At 39.4% G+C, this 19,450-nt stretch overlaps 1 protein-coding gene across 1 annotated transcript in view; it reads left to right on the top strand.

The window, feature by feature from the left end:
• Positions 1–19,450, top strand: part of KIF13B (kinesin family member 13B) — a 235,453-nt gene that overhangs the window by 55,045 nt on the left and 160,958 nt on the right. The window lies entirely within an intron of this gene.

Here is a 19,450-nt window from a genome sequence, read left to right on the forward strand (position 1 = left end):
TCTGCCCATCCGGAGCGTTGCTCTGTTGCAACAAGAGCCATTCTAGCGCCTGAGGCAGAGGCCACAGAGCCATCCTCAGCGCCAGGGCCAACTTTGCTCCAGTGGAGCCCTGGCTATGGGAGGGGAAGAGAGAGACAGAGAGGAAGGAGAGGGGAAGGGGTGGAGAAGCAGATGGGCGCTTCTCCTGTGTGCCCTGGCCAGGAATCGAACCCGGGACTTCTGCACGCCAGGCCGATGCTCTACCACTGAGCCAGCCAGCCAGGGCTTACCTGATTATTTTGATAAGAAGGTAATCAAGAGTTGATAAGATATGTAAGATAAAGGTTTGTTAATAAAGCTACATTCTAGTTAGATTATAGTGCTAACTTGTTCATAACTTGAATCAACTAAATATGCAGCTTCAATGTTTGGAGGAAAATATATTTAAAGCACATCATAAGATGAAATAATTTTGTCAAATGATATTATTTTGTCAAAGGTATAATAAAGATTTGATTTTTCTCAACCTTTTCTGAGTTTCAGAGGTTAGGCAAAGTTCCATGAAGTGAAACAATAGCAGATATAATTAACTTGATAAGTTATGATAAAGACTTTGGCATATATCCAAGAAACTGAGCAAATGAGTACGCTATGACCTGGGTTACAACTCCTCTTGTAAGTCAGGCAGTTGTCAATTCTTTGCTTTCAGGAGACTTATTTGATTCATTAGCTTTTAGATCATTAAAAATATAACTAATGTTAGATCATTATGCTGTGTTTTGGGGGTCTGTGTACCATTGAAGGAGTGCAAAGATTTGAGTGATATTGCTATACCTCCTTCTAATTTTTCTATTGATTTTTGAAAGAGAGAAAGAGCAAGCAAGGGTTGGGGGGGGAGGGAGAGAAGCATCAACTCCTTGTTCCATGAGTTGGTCCATTTAGTCAGGCAGTCACTGATTGCATCTCAAATGTGCCCTGAGGTGGGGGAGGAGGTGTGCGAGCCAGTGACCTCAGTGCACCGGGATGACCTTCTATCCACTGAGCCTCCCAACCAGCGCCACCTTCTTCTAGTTTTGCCCCCTATATTTGAGCAAGGTTTTCAGTGCTTATGTTAAAATTTTTTTTAAAAAGTACTAGAATTCATGTTCATTGCTGTTTCATTGTAGTCCTAACTCATAATCATCCATGGATTCATTTTATTAAAAGATGCTTTTCCAGTACAGTTTTTACTTCTTATGTTTATCAGAATTGGAAATACAGTGTGTCTGTAAAGTCATGGTGCACTTTTGACCGGTCACAGGAAAGCAACAAAAGATGATAGAAATGTGAAATCTGCACCAAATAAAAGGAAAACCCTCCCAGTTTCTGTAGGATGATGTGGCAGCATGTGCGCATGCGCAGATAGATGATGACGTAACACTGTGTATACAGTGGAGCAGCCCACGGCCATGCCAGTCGAGATGTGGACGGTACAGAGGAAAGTTCAGTGTGTTCTGTGGCTCGCTAAATTCGAATCCGTGACCAAAGTGCAACGTGAGTATCGGCACGTTTATAACGAAGCACCACCACATAGGAATAACATTACTCGGTGGGATAAGCAGTTGAAGGAAACCGGCAGTTTGGTGGAGAAACCCCGTTCTGGTAGGCCGTCAGTCAGTGACAAGTCTGTAGAGGCTATACGGGATAGCTACCTAAGGAGCCCTAAAAAATCTGTGTGTGAGCCCACATCGAACTGCACTGAATAGGTAGGAAACTGGGAGAGTTTTCCTTTTATTTGGTGCAGATTTCACATTTCTATCATCTTTTGTTGCTTTCCTGTGACCGGTCAGAAGTGCACCATGACTTTATGGACACACTGTATATTTATTTTGTTCTGATCAATCATATACTAGTAATTGTATTGATAGCTCAATATAGAAGAAATGTAACCAGAGAAATTAAAAATTTTAATTTATATAGATATTTTTGCAGAAAAATATATAAAATTACTGATTGTAAAAGAAGAGTTACTTTTTTTGTTTGTTTAAAAAATAGTCGATAGTAATGAAATATCATTACCCAAATTTACAAACATTTATGGTACTTAGATGTATTAAAAGAAACTTTATTTTAAAATACAACATTTCAGGAAATATATCCTTTTCAGTTATTTAAACTCATTTTTGAAAAATTTTATATGGCAACTTAAAAAATTAGAAGGGCAGCCCAGGCTCAGTGGTAAAGCATCGGCTCAGCGTGTGGATATCCCGGGTCTGATCCCCGGTCAAGGCACAAAGGAGAAGCGCCCATCTGCTTCTTTCCTCCTCTCTCTCCCCCTTCTCTCTCCCTTCGCAGTCAGTGACTTGATTCTTTTGAGCATCGGCCCCAAGGAGGGGTGGCCAGGTGGATCCTGTTCGGGGTGCATGTGGGAGTCCATCTCCCCTCCTCTCACTTAAAAAAGAGATGTATGAGGACTTAAAAGGTTCTTTTGTGGGCACATGATGAAAAACACTCTAGGTAAGTGTGCATACCTTGATTCACCACTTTAATATATTCATTGAGTTCCTGAAGTATTTTAGCTTATATATACAAGCTTTTTATCTCTTTTCTTACTGTTTTTTATATGATTTTTATTTCTTCTGTTAGTCATTTCTGTGAATGTTTTGCATAACATTTTTTTAAGAAAGTTTTTTTTAAGACACCTTTTTAAAAAAAATTATTCATTTTAGAGAGGGGAGAGAGAGAGAGAGAGAAAAGAGGGGAGGGGCAAGAAGCATCAACTCCCATATGTGCCTTGACTAGGCAAGCCCAGGGTTTCAAACCAGCGACCTCAGCATTCCAGGTCAATGATTTATCTACTGTGCCACCACCACAGGTCAGGCCTGCATAACATAGTGAAGCCTGTACTTCTTACAAAATCAGTTTTAAACATTACCTCTTTACTCCTTCTTTACCAAGACAAAGACCTTATCCTACTCCTTTTTCTATTCCCTTTTACAACCCAATTGCTGTTTTCATAAGTTGACATTATTTTTTATGTTTCTATGTATGTATCCATCCATACACTTACCCATCTGCCTGCTTGCCCACCCATCCACCCTTCACCCATCTACCCATCCACCCATCCACCCATCCTCCCATCCATCCATCCATCCATCCATCCATCCATCCATCCATCCATCTCTTTCAGTACTAAACCAAGTAGTGTTTAGGGTTGCTTGTCCTTCTCTGGGTTCATTACCATGACCTTTAGCTATTTGATGGAGTGTGTTCTAGCATAAAGTTTAAATAAATTCTCATAAGTTCCATCAGTTGCATCAGACTGTACCACATGTTTGTTTGTTTTGTATTTGGACCATGACTCACATGCATAGCTTTTTATTTTTCCTGCCATTTGTTTATTTTTTATTCTTTTAGTATATTCTTAAAATTTTCCTCTCAAATTCTTAGCTATCCCATTCTACTAATTTCCCCCAAAGATCTCTGTCTCAGAGCCTTCTGTCTTGTGTTTGCTCTTTAGACGCGCCGCTATAAGACTATTATCTGGAATTCAGTGGGGAATAGTTTACATTTTCTGGCTCTTTTTAGTCGTTAGGTCCTGGTTTCTTAAAAAAACTGGTAGTTTAGAGTCTGATGTGTAACAATATGGGAAGGACAAGATGTTGACATAGATATACATAGAAAAAGTGGTGTCTGGAGATTAGGGAAGAGGCTTATAGAGAAGATTTTACTTTAGACAGGATGTAGCAATGATTAACCTAACTCTTAGTCTCTTATTTCAATAAGCATTCATTGAATGACTACAGTTTGACAGCACTTGGCTTAATTTAGGTGTTAATATATCAAGGTGAAGGAGCTGGTGTGGATGCAGCAGCCTGCACAAGCACCTTTAAGCATTTGATACAGTGTTACAACAAACAGTTAGTACATGTTATATGGAAACATTCATGGAATTCTGGGAACCTTTATTTTCATCCTTCATTCCTGTAAATTCTTTTATCCCAATCAGTAAGTACTGTGTAACTGTGATCACAACATTCCAAGACCAAAGGGTGTTTCAGATAGGAAACAGGTTTAAAAAGTTCAAGGGGAAATCAACTGACACCCATAAAAGAGGGATGGGAGAGGTGGTATTAGGAAAAGCCACCAAATTTTAACATTTATAATTAGTGAGTGACAGATCCAATTACTACAGCAAAGCATAATGAACCACTTGGGGTAGGGGATGTCCTAACAGCCCTCCACCATGGATAAAACCATACTAGTGCAAATGAATTTCCAATTAGTGGTCTATGACTGGGGAGATTTTAAACCAGGCACTTTGGTGCCTTATCTCCTCTGAACCAGCTCTTATTCTGGAGGTTCTTCCAAGCTAGTTTACCACAGAGTAAAATAAGACATTTACTTCATCTTGTCATCATAGTCAAAGGCATTTATCCATCTTACTTTTGAAAGAGATTCTTCTCTCTTTTGGGATTTTCAGAAGCCTGTACACAGCACCCCTTTTATTCCTCACCCCGATTCTGAACTGGTAGTCATGGGATCAGTAAGATAGAGACAGATGAAATATACAAATAAAAAATTGAAACACTAACACGTGCTGCTTTTTATGTGCCAGGCACTGTTCTAATCTTCATAGCAATCCTATGAAATAGGTTCTCCTATTGTCTGCACTTTACAGATAAGGGAAACCGGAGCATGGACAGGTTTGTTGTTCAGGGTCACATAATAAGTGGTGGAGCCGGGACTCAGAATCAGCAATTTGATTCTAGAGCCCAATCTCTTTACCTCTGTGTTTTCCTGCATCCCATTTCACCTCAGTTACTGATAGAGCTGTTGGAGAAAATGGCTTGAGGGCCATAGGCCAAGTGGGCTTCCTGATACTGCACCCCTGATTTACAGCTTTTCTCAGGCAGTCTGGACAACAGCAGGCCCTCGTGTGGTACGGAGGAGCAGAGCCTGTGGACCCAGCTCCCTAACACCACTAATTTGATAACTCCTCCTTCCTTTCCTCAGGAGGGCAGAGTGAAGGGGCTTAGAAACATCAGGAGTACTACTTGGAGTTCTACATGGAAACAGGGAATGAGGAATAAAATATTCTCTTCTCAGCCATTTTAGCCCTGATTTTTTCTTAGCCTCTTGGTTCATTTAAGAGCCGGTATTTTGAGGGGAGTTAGCATAGGTTGGGCAAGAGCTGGAGAGGGGGCAACCTTTCCCCAAACGAGATTTTAGTTAAGCACCTGAAACTTACCACACAGCTGCAGCTGTGTGCCACTGTCTACACTTAGCCCGTAGCTTTCCTGGTTGAGAGTGCACTTTCTCATGCTGTCTACATTATCTGAAGACAAGGGGGAAATACACAACCAACAAAAAAAACCCAGATCAGGTCATTTTAAACAAGCATCCTTCCTCAAGTTTCCTGAAACAAGCCAAGTTGTCTTTTTTTTTTTTTTAATTATTGGTTGATTTTTAGAGATATAGGAAGGAAGAGAAATGCTGATTTGTTGTTCTAATTATTTTTTCATTAATTGGTTGATTGTTGTATGGGCCCTGTCTAGGGATTGAACCTACAACTTTAGCCTTTCAGGAGGACTCTCTAACCAACTGAGCTCCTCGGCCAGGGTAAGCCAAGTTGTCTTTAACTTGTTCTTCCACATCATTTGCCATAGAAAAAGAGAAGCAGAATGTTAAAGTAGAAGGAACATAGTTTTAGAATGAGAAACAAGTTTTAATCTCAACTTTGTCACTGAACAAATTATTTAACCTCTCAGTGCTATTCTTTGTTATCCTATAAAAGAGAGTACAAAACCTACCATAGGGTTAGTGTGAAGATTAGAACTAAAGTATACTAGGTATTTGACTCACAGAAACCAACGGTAGTTTCTATTGTTAATAAAGATCCGAAACTATAGACTTAAACCTGTTGAATCTTAAAATATAATTTCAGCAGTTATATGAGCAAGTTTCTTAGGCAGATCTCCTTTTCACACTGCTGGGAAATGGGAATACTGGTTAATATTCAGGTATTTCGTCTGGTTATCTACAGATACCTTCATATATGAAGGTGAGTGCACAAAACAAATCTGCAAGTATACCTCCTATATGCAATACTAGTTACTTATATGTTATATGCAAACTGAGTTTTAATTCTAAGAATTTGTATCATCATTTACTTTTGATTTCCAAGAGTCTAAATATGCATTCAAAAGCTTCCAGTGCTTTTTTTTCTTTGTCTTTAAGCTAATGCAGTCAAAGATTACTGCTTTCTTCAAAACATTTTAGCTTGGCTGAAGAATATCATAAATTCTGAAGGCATACTGTTTCTTTTTGTGTGTGTGTGACAGAGACAGAGACAGATAGGTACAGACAGACAGGAAGGGAGAGAGATGAGATCTTCGTTGCGGCACCTTAGTTGCTCATTGATTGCTTTCTCATATGTGCCTTGGCCGGGGGGTGGGGGGACTACAGCAGACCGAGTGACCCCGTGCTCAAGCCAGCGACCTTGGGCTCAAACTGGTGAGCCTTGCTCAAACCACATGAGCACATACTTAAATTGGCGACCTTGGGGTTTTGAACCTGGGTCCTCAGTGTCCCAGTCCTGCGCTCCATCGACTGCACCACTGCCGGGTCAGGCAGCATACTGTTTCTTTAAGAGTTGATTTGTTATATCTTGGGATGTGAAATAATCAAAGATGTAGGTGATTCTTTTTCTTTAAGATATTTCCCATGTCCTGTGTCCCTGTCCCCCACACCCTATCTCTCCTCTGTGTTGCACAAAAATTGATGTATTTTGCTAGTTTTGGTAGGCTTGAGAAGTCTTTTTTATTTTTAGAGAGAAAGAGATCAGCTTGTTGTTCTACTTATTTTTGCATTCACTGGTTGCTCCTTGTATGTGCCCTGGCTGGTGACTGAGCCTATAACCTTAGCATGTTGGAACAACTCTCCAACTAACTGAGCTACCCAGCCAGGGCTGCTTGACAGGTATTTACTTCCTAGATACCTATATTCCCCTCCCCTCTTCCTCACATACCACTTAGTCTATTTGGGGATTGGAACACATTTCCTTGAGGTTTGTTTGCCTATTCAGGAAACCACACTTCATGAGGGAGGGAAGGAAGACTGAAACAAAACATTAAAACTAATGCAGGAAGGAAGAGCCACTATATGGACTTGATTTTAGCAACTCAGTCCCAGAAAGAAAACACGGTATTAATGATTTTACCAGACATATATGGTTTTTTTTTTCTTCTTTCAAATTTTAGAGGGAAAGGCAGGGGAAGGAGTGGGAAGCATCAATTCGTAGTTGCTTCTTGTATGTGCCTTTGACTGGGGCAAGCCTGGGGTTTCAAACTGGCAACCTTAGCATTCCAGGTTGACACTTAATCCACTATGCCACCATAGGTCAAGCTAGACCTATGTGTTTTTTATTTTGTCCCTTAAGCAGGATATTGCTTCTGCCTTGGTTTGAATCCCTAATCTAGTATTAAATTGTTAATACTTGATTGACCTTGAGCAAGTTACTTAATCTTTTTTAACCTTAGTTTCCTGACTTGTAAAATGAAGAAGATATCCTTTAGTGCTCAAGTTGGTGACCTCAAGGTTTCGAACCTGGGTCTTCAGCATCTCAGGTAGACACTCTATCCATTGTGCTACCACATGGTCAGGCAGAATCTAGATTTGAACCCAATCCTAGCTCTCAAACTCTGCTACCCACCCTCATGAAATTGCATAGCAGTGTGACCTAGAGCAGTGCTCCCCAACCCCTGGGCCACAGACTGGTACCAGTCTGTGGGCCATTTGGTACTGGTCCGCAGAGAAAGAATAAATAACTTACATTATTTCTGTTTTATTTATATTTAAGTCTGAACGATATTTTATTTTTTAAAAATGACCAGATTCTCTCTGTTACATCCGTCTAAGACTCACTCTTGATGCTTGTCTCGGTCACGTGATACATTTATCCGTCCCACCCTAAAGGCCGGTCCATGAAAATAGTATTTTCTGACATTAAACCGGTCCGTGGCCCAAAAAAGGTTGGGGATCACTGACCTAGAGTATGTAGTGGGTAGCCCCATCTGATTACTGAAGTAGAGAGTTCTGATGAGGGTAACTGACTATTAGATCACACAGCTAATGCAAAGCAGAATGAAAATTCAACGAAGGGTTTCTAACTGCTAATGCAGACTACTTTTCCCTATAGCATCAGCCCATGAAGATAAGATCTTTACTATCTAATGATTTGTTATTTTATCAACTACATCGAAAGCTTCCTGGGACTTCAGCTGTTAAGTCCATGGTACCATCTGATTATAGATGCTTTAATAGTTAGACTTAATGCAATAAAGATTACTTTGGCATAATGATTCAGGTGTCTGTGCTGAGTCATCCATTGTGGATGTTCATAATTACTAAAGTAAACTTACATGTATTGAGCTTGGTCCAAACAAGACTAACCTGCATTTTAGATAGGCAGTTTTATACATATGGACCATAAAACTTGTTAATTATGAAGTTAAGTAAATGCTGACCATATGACCCTGCAGCTTTAGGTATCCAAGGGAAATAAAAATGAACGTCTTCGCAAAAACTGAAGGAGAACAAAAGTGGCTAGAGATAAAAGCAATAAATGAAACAAAGTGGTACAGAGAACTAAGTATGAATGAGAATAAAGAAAAAGTATGGATTTGACTGATCCTTGTAAAAATCAAAGTGTGGGTTTGTCAATCCTTGTAATAGTCTAAAAATATAGATAGAAACTAGATTGTGAGGAATATTTTTGCCTGTAAGTGAAGGGTAAACACTTCTTAAAAGATTTTCGGTTCTGGCTGGCTGGCTCAGCATATGGACATCCTGCGTTCAATTCCTGGTCAAGGCACACAAGAGAAGCAACCATTTGCTTCTCTCTCTCTCCTTTCCTCCTTCTCTTCCTCTTCTCCTCCCACAGCCAGTGGCTCAATTGGTTCCAGTGTGGCACCAGATGCTGAGGATAGCTTACTTGGTCTGAGTGTGTCAGCCTCAGGTGCTAAAAATGGCCCTGTACTGAGCATCAGCCCCAGATGGGGTGGCCAGGTGGATCCCAGTCAGGGTGCATGTGGGAGTCTGTCTCACTATCTCCTCTCCTCTCGCTTAAAAAAAAAAAAAAAAAGACATTCAACCATTGGTATTTCTGGAAATGAAAATTAAATTATTCTTTTTTGGGGGTATTTTTTTGAAGTGAGAAGCAGGGAGGCAGAGAGACAGACTCCTGCATGTGCCTGACCGGGATCCACCCGGCATGCCCACCAGGGGGTGATGCTGTGCCCATCTGGGGCGTTGCTCTGTTGCAACCAGAGCCATTCTAGCACCTGAGGCAGAGGCCATGGAGCCATCCTCAGCACCCAGGCCAACTTTGCTCTAATGGAGCCTTGGCTGTGGGAGGGGAAGAGAGAATTAGAGAGGAAGGAGAGGGGGAGGGGTGGAGAAGCAGGAGGGCGCTTCTCCTGTGTGCCCTGACTGGGAATTAAACCCAGGACTTCCACACGCCAGGCCGATGCTCTACCACTGAGCCAACTGACCAGGGCTGCAAATTAAATTCTTGATGATTCCATTTACACCCATTTGAAAGGCTAACGTACATAAGACAGATATACTAAGTGATGGTAAAGATGGAAGATGAGGAGCAAATGTAACTTTGTGTTGCTGATAGGAAAGTAAAACGGTACCAACACTTCAGAAAACAGCTTGATTGTTTTTCTAAAATTGTGGATATGCTCTTACCCTGTGACCCAACTGTTCTTTTGTTAGTATCTAGGCAAAAGAAATGAAAGGCCACACAAAAGACTTGCTTTTGAATGTTCAAAGCAGCGCTATTTCTAATAGCCCCCGATTGGAGACAGTCCAAATGCATATCAGCTGGTGAATGGATGAGCAAAATACTATTTAACATCAGTGCAAAGGAACAGAGAACTGATAACGTGCTGTAACATGGATGAATCTGGGATGCTGAGGACCCAGTTCAAAACCCCGAGGTTGCTGGCTTGAGCATGGGCTCACCAGCTTGAGCACAGGGTTGCCAGCTTGAGTGTGGGATCATAGACATAACTCCATGGTCACTGGCTTGAGCCCAAAGGTCACTGGCTTGAAACCCAAGGTCATTGGGTTGAGTCTAAGGTTGCTGGCTTGAGCAAGGGGTTACTTGCTCTGCTGGAGCCCCCTGGTCAAGGTACATATGAGAGAGCAATCACTGAACAACTAAGATGCCACAACAAAGAATTGATGCTTCTCATCTCTCCCTTTTCTAGCCTGTCTGTCCTGTGTCCTGCTTTCTCTCTCTCTTTCTCTCAAGGTAAAGAAAAAAGGAAAGAATCCTTTTTGTCTAGCATAGGGATTTCCTTGACTTGGGATTCTCTGTGGCTCTTGCTGGTTCAGGCATTTCTGGTTCCTTAAAATATCTCTCTCTATAGCTTTGTCCTAAGGCTGTAAAACACTGCCACTTCCTGGTAGTGGCCTTGATTTAATCCAGGGGTCTCAAACTCAACTCAGCATGTGGGCCGCAGAAGCAAGATCACAGCCCTTCTGCGGGCCGCACTAGGTCTACAAAAGGCAACTGTTACGCAACACTTTTCTCACTGCAGTTAAAAACAGTCTGCGGGCCGCACAAAATTGTTCGGCGGGCCGCATGCGGCCCACGGGCCGCGAGTTTGAGACCCCTGATTTAATCCGTAGTTCTTTCTTTCTGTATCTTGACTCTTCATTCCACAAGTGACGAAGGCTTTTATTAATTTATTTTACTTTCTCTGTTACTTCTTTACCTATTCAAATCAATATTTAAAAACATAGAAATGATGAAAGCATGGTGAATTTTGGGTGACAAAACATTTCTTTTGGGAAATGTTATCATAAAGTGAACAAAAAAAATTCCTGCTTACAACCCCTCCCCCTCCAAAAAAAACAAAAACAAAATAAGAAGATGAAAAAGGCTGCTGTAACTGTACAGTGAGGGTTAGATAGTCTTTTTTTCTTCAAATTTTAGGCTTTACTTTCAGTATGCAATGGTGAACTCCTTGGGTCCATGACATGTAGCAGGTTAATCCAAGTTAGTTTTTGGGAGAAGAGATGAATGTTAATAGTGTAATTAAAATTGATTTAAAAATACAAATTTAAGTTCGATTTGGAGGTTTACAGTGAAAATGTCTGTTCATCTTGTCACATTTATCTTTGTAATGCTTTCTAAGTAATTTCTAAATATCTTATTTCTAATTGCTTTGTCTGACACATTTAACATAATTTTAATATATTACGGTTTTTCTTAGGATTATGTTATGTAATTAGGTGGGCAGACTCTGTAGTGTGGTCCTGACGTGGTTGTGATGGCACTGCACTTGACATTCTTGAAATTGGATTTGGAAACCGTGTCTTTATTGGTGTGAATTTGTCTCTAATTTCTCTGAGTATGAAGAAAACATGGCACTACTTTCTTTCTTGATAGCAGGAATTTAAAACTCAGCTGCCTGCCTGGCAGGTCCATGTGGAAGATCACAGTGTCACTATGTGGGAATTCAGGCCTAGTGTTTCCAGATCATCGAATCTGCAAGAGAATTCTAATGGGAAATCTTCTGATTTTTTACTTTTGGTCAATACTGTGAGGACTAAACAAAAAAAATGCAACTGCAACTGTAAGCTATATGGGGCTTATGGACCTTGAGGGGTGACCTCTGGTTTGGAGACAGAAGTATGGACCTGGATCTAGAAAGGGTGAGGGAATGGGAGAGTTAATTTCATATTCAGTGAAAACCTTTTCCAGATAAATCCAATCCAATCAAGGAGAAATCCAATAACATTAATACAATCAGGAAAACTGGAGAACTGTAGATTGATAAAAATTGAAACCTCAGATAACCACAAATATTGAGAGAAGTAAAAAATTTAAGAGCTTTCTTTGTTTGGAGTCTGAGTATTTCAATAATCTATTCTGCTATCTATGTATATATACCATGAAGTTATTTTAACATGTAAATATAGAAATGAATGTATATTACTCTGTTAATGTAGGATGTGAAATATGTTTTTTAAAAAATACCCCACAAATGCATCAATATTGATTTAATTCTTTGGTCAGATTTAAACTTACTTATAAGTGAGAGTGGACAATGAATTAAGACTTACTCTGCTTGTGTGTTTGACAGATGAGAAGAGGCAGGTGATTTGAAAATGATTGAGTTAATAGTGAACGTATTCTTTGAATTATGTTACCCCAATATATGGTAATGTGAAATTACAGAATTCAGAAACCAGGGTTTAATATTTGTAAAGTTTTGTGATTGTGAAATTTGTCAGTTATGGTTCAATGTCCATGTTCTATGCATGTCCCTATATTCTTAACCGTTGTTTGTGTGGGTGGAAGGTTGTAATAAAAGAGAATTGTCAAACTGTCTTTTCTCTTCTTTTAGAGAAGTTTCTTTAAGGACTATATATCAGAGGTAGTGACTCAAATGTCCTTCCATTTCTTCTAGGCCCCTTTTCCCCTCATCTTCTGGTATACTCACCACTACTCATTTCTCATCTCTTCTTGCATTCTACAAATGCATTCTCTGTCTAAATATCATGTGTTTCATTTATCATTATCTCCTAGTTTCATTGAACGTAGCATTTGTTTTTATTTCTTATTTACTTTATTGTTTTGAGAAAGATTTTAGAGAGCAGAGATAGTGGTAGAAATGTTTTTATTCTATCAGGAACACTGTGACTGAGCATATAATATTAAGGGAACTAATTTAAATTGGATATTTAAGAAAGATACATGTAGGGAAATAATAATTAAGCTGATAAATGACAAGTGAATGAGAGTTAGCCTCAATCATGTATGTGAGCCCCAAGACTAGGAGACTGGGTACAGTGGGCCAATTAGAAAGGAAGATAGTGAAAGATGTTGCAAGATGTGGTTGAGAGAGAGACAGGCATCAGGTCACTTAGAGAGCTTAAAACCTGTTGCTGAATAAGCAAAATCCTTGTGTTGGTAAGTGCAGAAAGATATATACTGTATTCCCCATGTATAAGATGCTCCCATGTATATGTCGCACCTTAATTTTGGGGCCCGAAATTTGAAAATAAATGTATTATATAAAGTTACTGAACTCAAGTTTTATTCATCATGAAATTCATATAACTCCTCATCACTGTCAAAACTCCCATCCATTAGCTTGTCCTCATCTGTTTCTGATGACAAATCACTGTCTTCAACAATGAGCACAAAAACAAACATGAAAAAGCAGGAAATGCAAGTATCATAAAAGAATCTACAACCACTGTATAAGACGCACCCAGTTTTTAAGACCCCCAAATTTTTCGAAAAAAGGTGCGTCTTATACATGGGGAAATATGGTACTTTGTCCTTTAGAAGCGTATAGTCTAGCAGAGCAGTTATATTAAAAAGTTTATATCATGTGACAAAATGATAGGTAAACTGAGCAGTAAAGATCATTTTGACTAACAGGAATCTGAGAAGAAAAACTCACTTTTGCTTAGGGTTCTTGTGGAAGGATTCTTGAGGGAGACTGAATTTGATCTGAGTTTTTCTCACACGAGTAAGGGTTAAATAAGCAGTTGTTAGTGGGAGAGGTGTGACCTGAGTGTAGGTCTGTGGAATACAGGAAGTTAGCTTCCTGGAGAGGAGGGTCATCTAAGGGTGTTATATACAGAGTGTCCGTAAAGTCATGGTGCACTTTTGACCAGTCACAGGAAAGCAACAAAAGACGATAGAAATGTGAAATCTGCACCAAATAAAAGGAAAACTCTCCCAGTTTCATACCTATTCAGTGCAGTTCGATGTGGGCTCACCCACAGATTTTTTAGGGCTCCTTAGGGAGCTATCCCGTATAGCCTCTACAGACTTGTCACTGACTGATGGCCTACCAGAACAGGGTTTCTCCACCAAACTGCCGGTTTCCTTCAACTGCTTATCCCACTGAGTAATGTTATCCCTATGTGGTGGCACTTCGTTATAAATGCGCCGATACTCACGTTGCACTTTGGTCACGGATTCGAATTTAGCGAGCCACAGAACACACTGAACTTTCCTCTGTATCATCCACATCTTGACTGGCATGACTGTGGGCTGCTCCACTGTATACACAGTGTTACATCATCATCTGCGCATGTGCACATGCTGCCTGCCACATTATCCTACAGAAACTGGGAGGGTTTTCCTTTTATTTGGTGCATATTTCATATTTCTATCGTCTTAAGTTGCTTTCCTGTGACCAGTCAAAAGTGCACCATGACTTTACGGACACTCTGTAGAATGTGATGCTCGAACTGTAGCTTGGGTCACCTCTGATGTACCAGTAGTCTGCAAGTGTCATTGATAGAAATGTTGAGATATAACTCATTGAATGCTTAAAGTTGGTTTTCTCATTGTAAATAAAAGTCATACAAGTAACCTAGTCTTAACTCCTCATTCATTCTACATCCTCATTAGATGCTTTTCTATGCTCTCTTTAGATAATTCCACTGATGGGAACTGTGTTTTTGTTGTTGTTTGTTTTTTAAGATTTTATTTACTGATTTTACAAAGAGAGAGGAGGGGGAGGGACAGGGTTGCAAGAAGTATCAACTCATAGTTGCTTCCTTTTAGTTGTTTATTGATTGATTATGGTATGTGCCTTAACTGGGCAACTGAGGGCTTCGAACCAGCGACCTCAGCATTCCATGTTGACGCTTTATCCACTGAGCCACCACAGGTCAGGCTGGAGCTGTTTTTTTTGTTTGTTTGTTTTTAACACAGTGCTAATTATTATTATATTAAAGAGACATCTCTTTTTTTAGCTTTCTCCAGCAAGTCCTACTGAGGTCTAGTCTCTGAAGTGACCTAGAAAGAATCTGCTCTCCCCCCACCCCATCTCAAGTATGTGAGTTTCCTCACTTCTGGTGATGGGCACCATGTCTTCCCTTAGTCTTCTCTGGTCCAGGCTACATCGTTCCAGCTCTTTGATTCTTTCAGTGGTACCATTTTCAAACCCCTCTACATCCTGAATGCTATTCTCCAAAATACTCCACTCTATCAGTGACATTTTTAAAATTAATTCTTCAAAATTGAATGGAATATTTCAAATGTCAAGGAAACAATGAATGGGACTTTTAGTGATATTTGTTTTGAGAGTATGTTTATTAAAGCTGGGGACAGTGAAACAAGGAAAGGCCCAGAATAGAAGAAGCAACATGAGAGAGAAATCAGAGGAGAAAAGGCCATGGAGACCGGGTCAGCGGTTAGCCTGGGATGAGCTGCCATTGCCTACTGCTCCCCTGGTTGCAAGTCTCGTGGGGACTCTTAGAGTTTAGGAGATGCATGCCTGTGGGGGAAGAAGAGGGGAAGGGGAAAGGTGTGGGTGTGCTCGTGGGAGAGAGAGCTGATGATATTTGTACTTCTTAAAGTTGGCTAGATGAGCATAGATTGATAAACTTCCTTTGTGAATCTAGTCAGTGTCTAATTTTTCAGTCAGCTCAGTTTTATTTCTTATGTGAAAAGCACATTGGGGGAGGGGTAACAAAGAGGAAATAATAATTGTTGTTTGGTTGCTGGTACTGCCAGCTAAGTCCAGAAAAGCAACAATATCATTACGTAGTTTGGCTGTATTAGAATAAGCTCTTTGTGATGTATACATCCATTATAGAGTAGGGTGGAGTAGGATCTTGTTAAAACAGAGATTCCAAATATTTCTAACTTAAAGGTTTCAGAAACTTAAATCTTTAAAATGAAAAGAAGTGATGATATTCAGATATAATGTTTGATTTTGGTAGTTGATAGTAGTCATTGACTTATAACTTGTCATTCTGTTGACATTGCTTTATGTTTTAAATGTATGTGGTACTTTGTGGTTTATTTTTGGATCCAATGTCAGTTTTATTTTTGTAAGTTTCAGAAATATTAACAAAAATTAACAAAGATCACTAACATATAAAATTATTATTAAATTTCTTGTTTGTATGGTGTCATTCTAAATGTTAGGAATATAATATGACTTTATTTTCTGGTGTAATTTATTTTAAATTTTTTGTTTTATTTATTTAATTATTTTTAATAGAATTTATTGGGGTAACATTGGTTAATAAAATTATACAGGTTTCAGTTGCACAATTCTACAACACTTTATCTATGTGTTGCATTGTGTTTACCACCACGTCAAGTGTATTTCTGTAATTTATTATTTAAATGAGAAATAAGCACAAACCAGGTCAATTTATAGAAGGAAGTGACTAGCTTATTTATAGGTGACAGTTCTATCCAAAATATGCAACCAAATCATTTGTTGTTTCCTAGGCTGTTCGCTTCCTAAAAAGCACATCCTTCCATGTTGGTCCACATGGGCTGTTAACATCTTCAGTAACTAGACAGTTATCATTTGGGAAACAGTAATTGTTTTAGGCAAGACTCATCAATGGATGCTAAAATTTGTGGGTGAAAGTATGATGAGAAGAAATTGTCTTTATGTCATCTCAAAATGCCTCCAAAGAAAAATCTATAAAGGGAAAACCAGTAATGTTACGGTGGAGAAACCTAGTAGATACCATAGATTACCGTAACCAAATGGGCAGAGTCACAGACATCATCATGTGCCTTGTGGTATGATGCAGGGCACAGCATTACTTCTGTGTTGTGCTTGCCAAAGTGCATAACCTGAATTTAGTCATGAGGAAGCATCCAGACCCAGATTAAAGGACGTTCTGCAAAATAACTGGCCAGTCCTCTTGAACTATCAGGTTCATGAAAGTCAAAGTGTCCCAGATTGGAGGAGACATGACAGTTGCATGCGATGTGTGATCCTGGACCAGAAGGACATCAGTGGGGCAGTTGGCAAAAATTGTATCAGTTGGCACTAAATCATTTGATCAATTTTGTTCGTGCTTAATATCCTGGTTTTGATCATTATAACTGTGGCATTTTAAGGTGTTAACATTTGGAGAAGCTAGAAAAAGGGTACACAGGAATTCCTTATACTATTTTTGGAATTTTTTGTAAGTTTGAAAGTATTTCAAAGTGAAGTTAAGCCACAACCACAATATAAAGTAATTCAACTCAGCTGATAAACTAAGAGTTCATGCTTTTACCTTGTGATGTCTCTTTTGATTGGTTAGGGGTGGTTTTCTTTGCTTTTTAATTTTTTGATTTTATAGAGAGGGGGGTGGAGCGAGAAGTACCAACTCATAGTTGTTCATGGTTGCTTCACTTTAGTTGTTTATTGAATGCTTGTCGTATATGCCTTGACCGGGCAAGCCCAAGGTTTCAAACTGGCATCTTCAGCATTCCAGGTCAACACTCCATTCACAGTACCACCACAGGTCAGGCTAGGGGTGACTTTCTTGGTTTCCTAAATCTCCACTGTGATCTGGGTAGCTGAGGTTTCTTATTAAGGAATTTTTGGATAAGCAAGGCATTACTGGTTTGGATTGCAACTACATTTTGAAAGATTTTTTAAAATTAATTAATTTACTTACTTACTTTTGTACAAGGCTGTAATTACATCTTTGGGTTTCCAATGGCTCTGTAGGTTATTTGAGCTTTACTGCTGTAGCCACCAGAATCCCTAGCTGGAAACTTAGCTTTGTAATTAATTTACTGGTTCATTTCTGTTTTTATTATTATGGTCTGAATTCAGGTTAGTCTCATGAATTCCTCTGCTATGTGTCATATATTGTTGAACTTCACATTTGTTAGTTGTTGCCTAGGAAGAGCTGATTTTTGTATAAAAATTTCTTAAAATTGAAATATTCTACCAAATATCTTACTTTTCTCTCAGAAAAGACAGTTTGGAGTGTTTATAAATATAATCAATAAGTAAACTTAAACTAGCATAAGCACCAGCTGCCAACCTTTTACTGGGTAATAAGAAGAATGAATGAAATTAATACATTTAAGTGTTTCTGTTAGGAGCAATTGTTAATAAATAACTCATAGATTCCTTTTTTGTGTGTGACAGAGACAGAGAGAGGGACAGATAGGGACAGACAGTCAGGAAGAGAGAGAGATGAAAAGCAAGAAGCATCAATTCTTCATTGCAGCATCTTAGTTGTTCACTGATTGCTTTCTCATATGTGCCTTGACTGGGGAACTACAGCAGAGCAAGTGACCCCTTGCTCAAGCCAGTGACCTTGGGTTCAAGCTAGTGACCTTGAGCTTCAAGCCAATGACTTTTGTTTGGGCCCAGGCCAGCTACCATGGGGTCATGTGTATGATCCCATGCTCAAGCCAGCAACCCTGCCCTCAAGCTGGTGAACCTGTACTCAAACTGGATGAGCCCATGCTTAAGCCAGCGACCTTGGGGTTTTGAACCTGCATCCTCTGTATCCCAGTCCAACACTCTATCCACTGCGCCACCGCCTGGTCAGGCATGACTCATAGATTCTTAAATCTAGAAGAAACTTGATGAGGCTGTTTTGGCCAGTGACAGAAGAAACGAACATGGACTTGAGAATCAGGAGATCTAGTTTTTCTTCCCAGATTCATTGCAGCTTATTATTGTATCTTGGGCAGGTCATTTAATTTTTCTGAGCCTAAAGCTTCTCATTTGTAAAACTAGAATGATAATAGCATCTTGCAGAGTTATTGTAGGAATTAAGTAAAGTAGTATGCAATGTGCCTGGTCTAATGTGGGCATTTCCCATATTGCTGTTTCTGTTCTGACCTCAGCTAGGGTTTTATAACTAAGCAATTGAAAATCTGCTTTGCTTATAAAGACCTATAAAAAGATGATAGGCCTGACCTGTGGTTGTGCAGCGGATCAAACGTCGACCTGGAATGCTGAGGTCGCTGGTTCAAAGCCCTGGGTTTGCCCAGTCAAGGCACATATGGGAGTTGATGCTTCCTGCTCCTCCCCCCATTCTCTCTCTCTATCTCTCTCTCTGTCTCTCTTCTCTAAAATGAATAAATAAGTAAAAATAATTTTAAAAAATGATAACATATGTCAGTAACCTCTACCAGTATTTCACAAGTCTTTTCCTAGGGAAGTTTTTCCATATCTCTTATTCCAGAGAAATTATTTTCCTTTATATGATACCACATTAGCTTTTACTCCAAAATCTGTTAGACAGGTGTCACTCATTTGTGAGACATTCTTTTGTGTGTTAGTGTTGTTATCTGAAATGATTTTATACAAATAACATAATATTATTTTAGGAGAAAATCTTTTATGAGACAGTGGGACAAGGAGATGTACAGACAGTTGGAAGGAAGCATGTCCATGTAGAGTTCTCTTTCTTGTTTTAGGTTTGAGTTGGCACTTTGAGCCTCTGAGACCAGCTATTCTTAAAGCTCCAGACATTGTGTCTGTTTTGTTCTAGTGTCAAAAGTACTTTCACTTATTCTTAAATTTTCTGATTTTGATATTGTACTTTTGTAAGTGAACATCATTGTTCTTAGGAATTATACACTGAAGTGTTTAGAGGTGAAGGGGCATGTCCACAACTTACTCTCAGATGGTTGAGTAAAAATAATATATGTGTGTACATACGTATGTATAAA

Source organism: Saccopteryx leptura, chromosome 1 (genome assembly GCF_036850995.1).
Source record: "Saccopteryx leptura isolate mSacLep1 chromosome 1, mSacLep1_pri_phased_curated, whole genome shotgun sequence".
Lineage (NCBI taxonomy): Eukaryota > Metazoa > Chordata > Mammalia > Chiroptera > Emballonuridae > Saccopteryx > Saccopteryx leptura.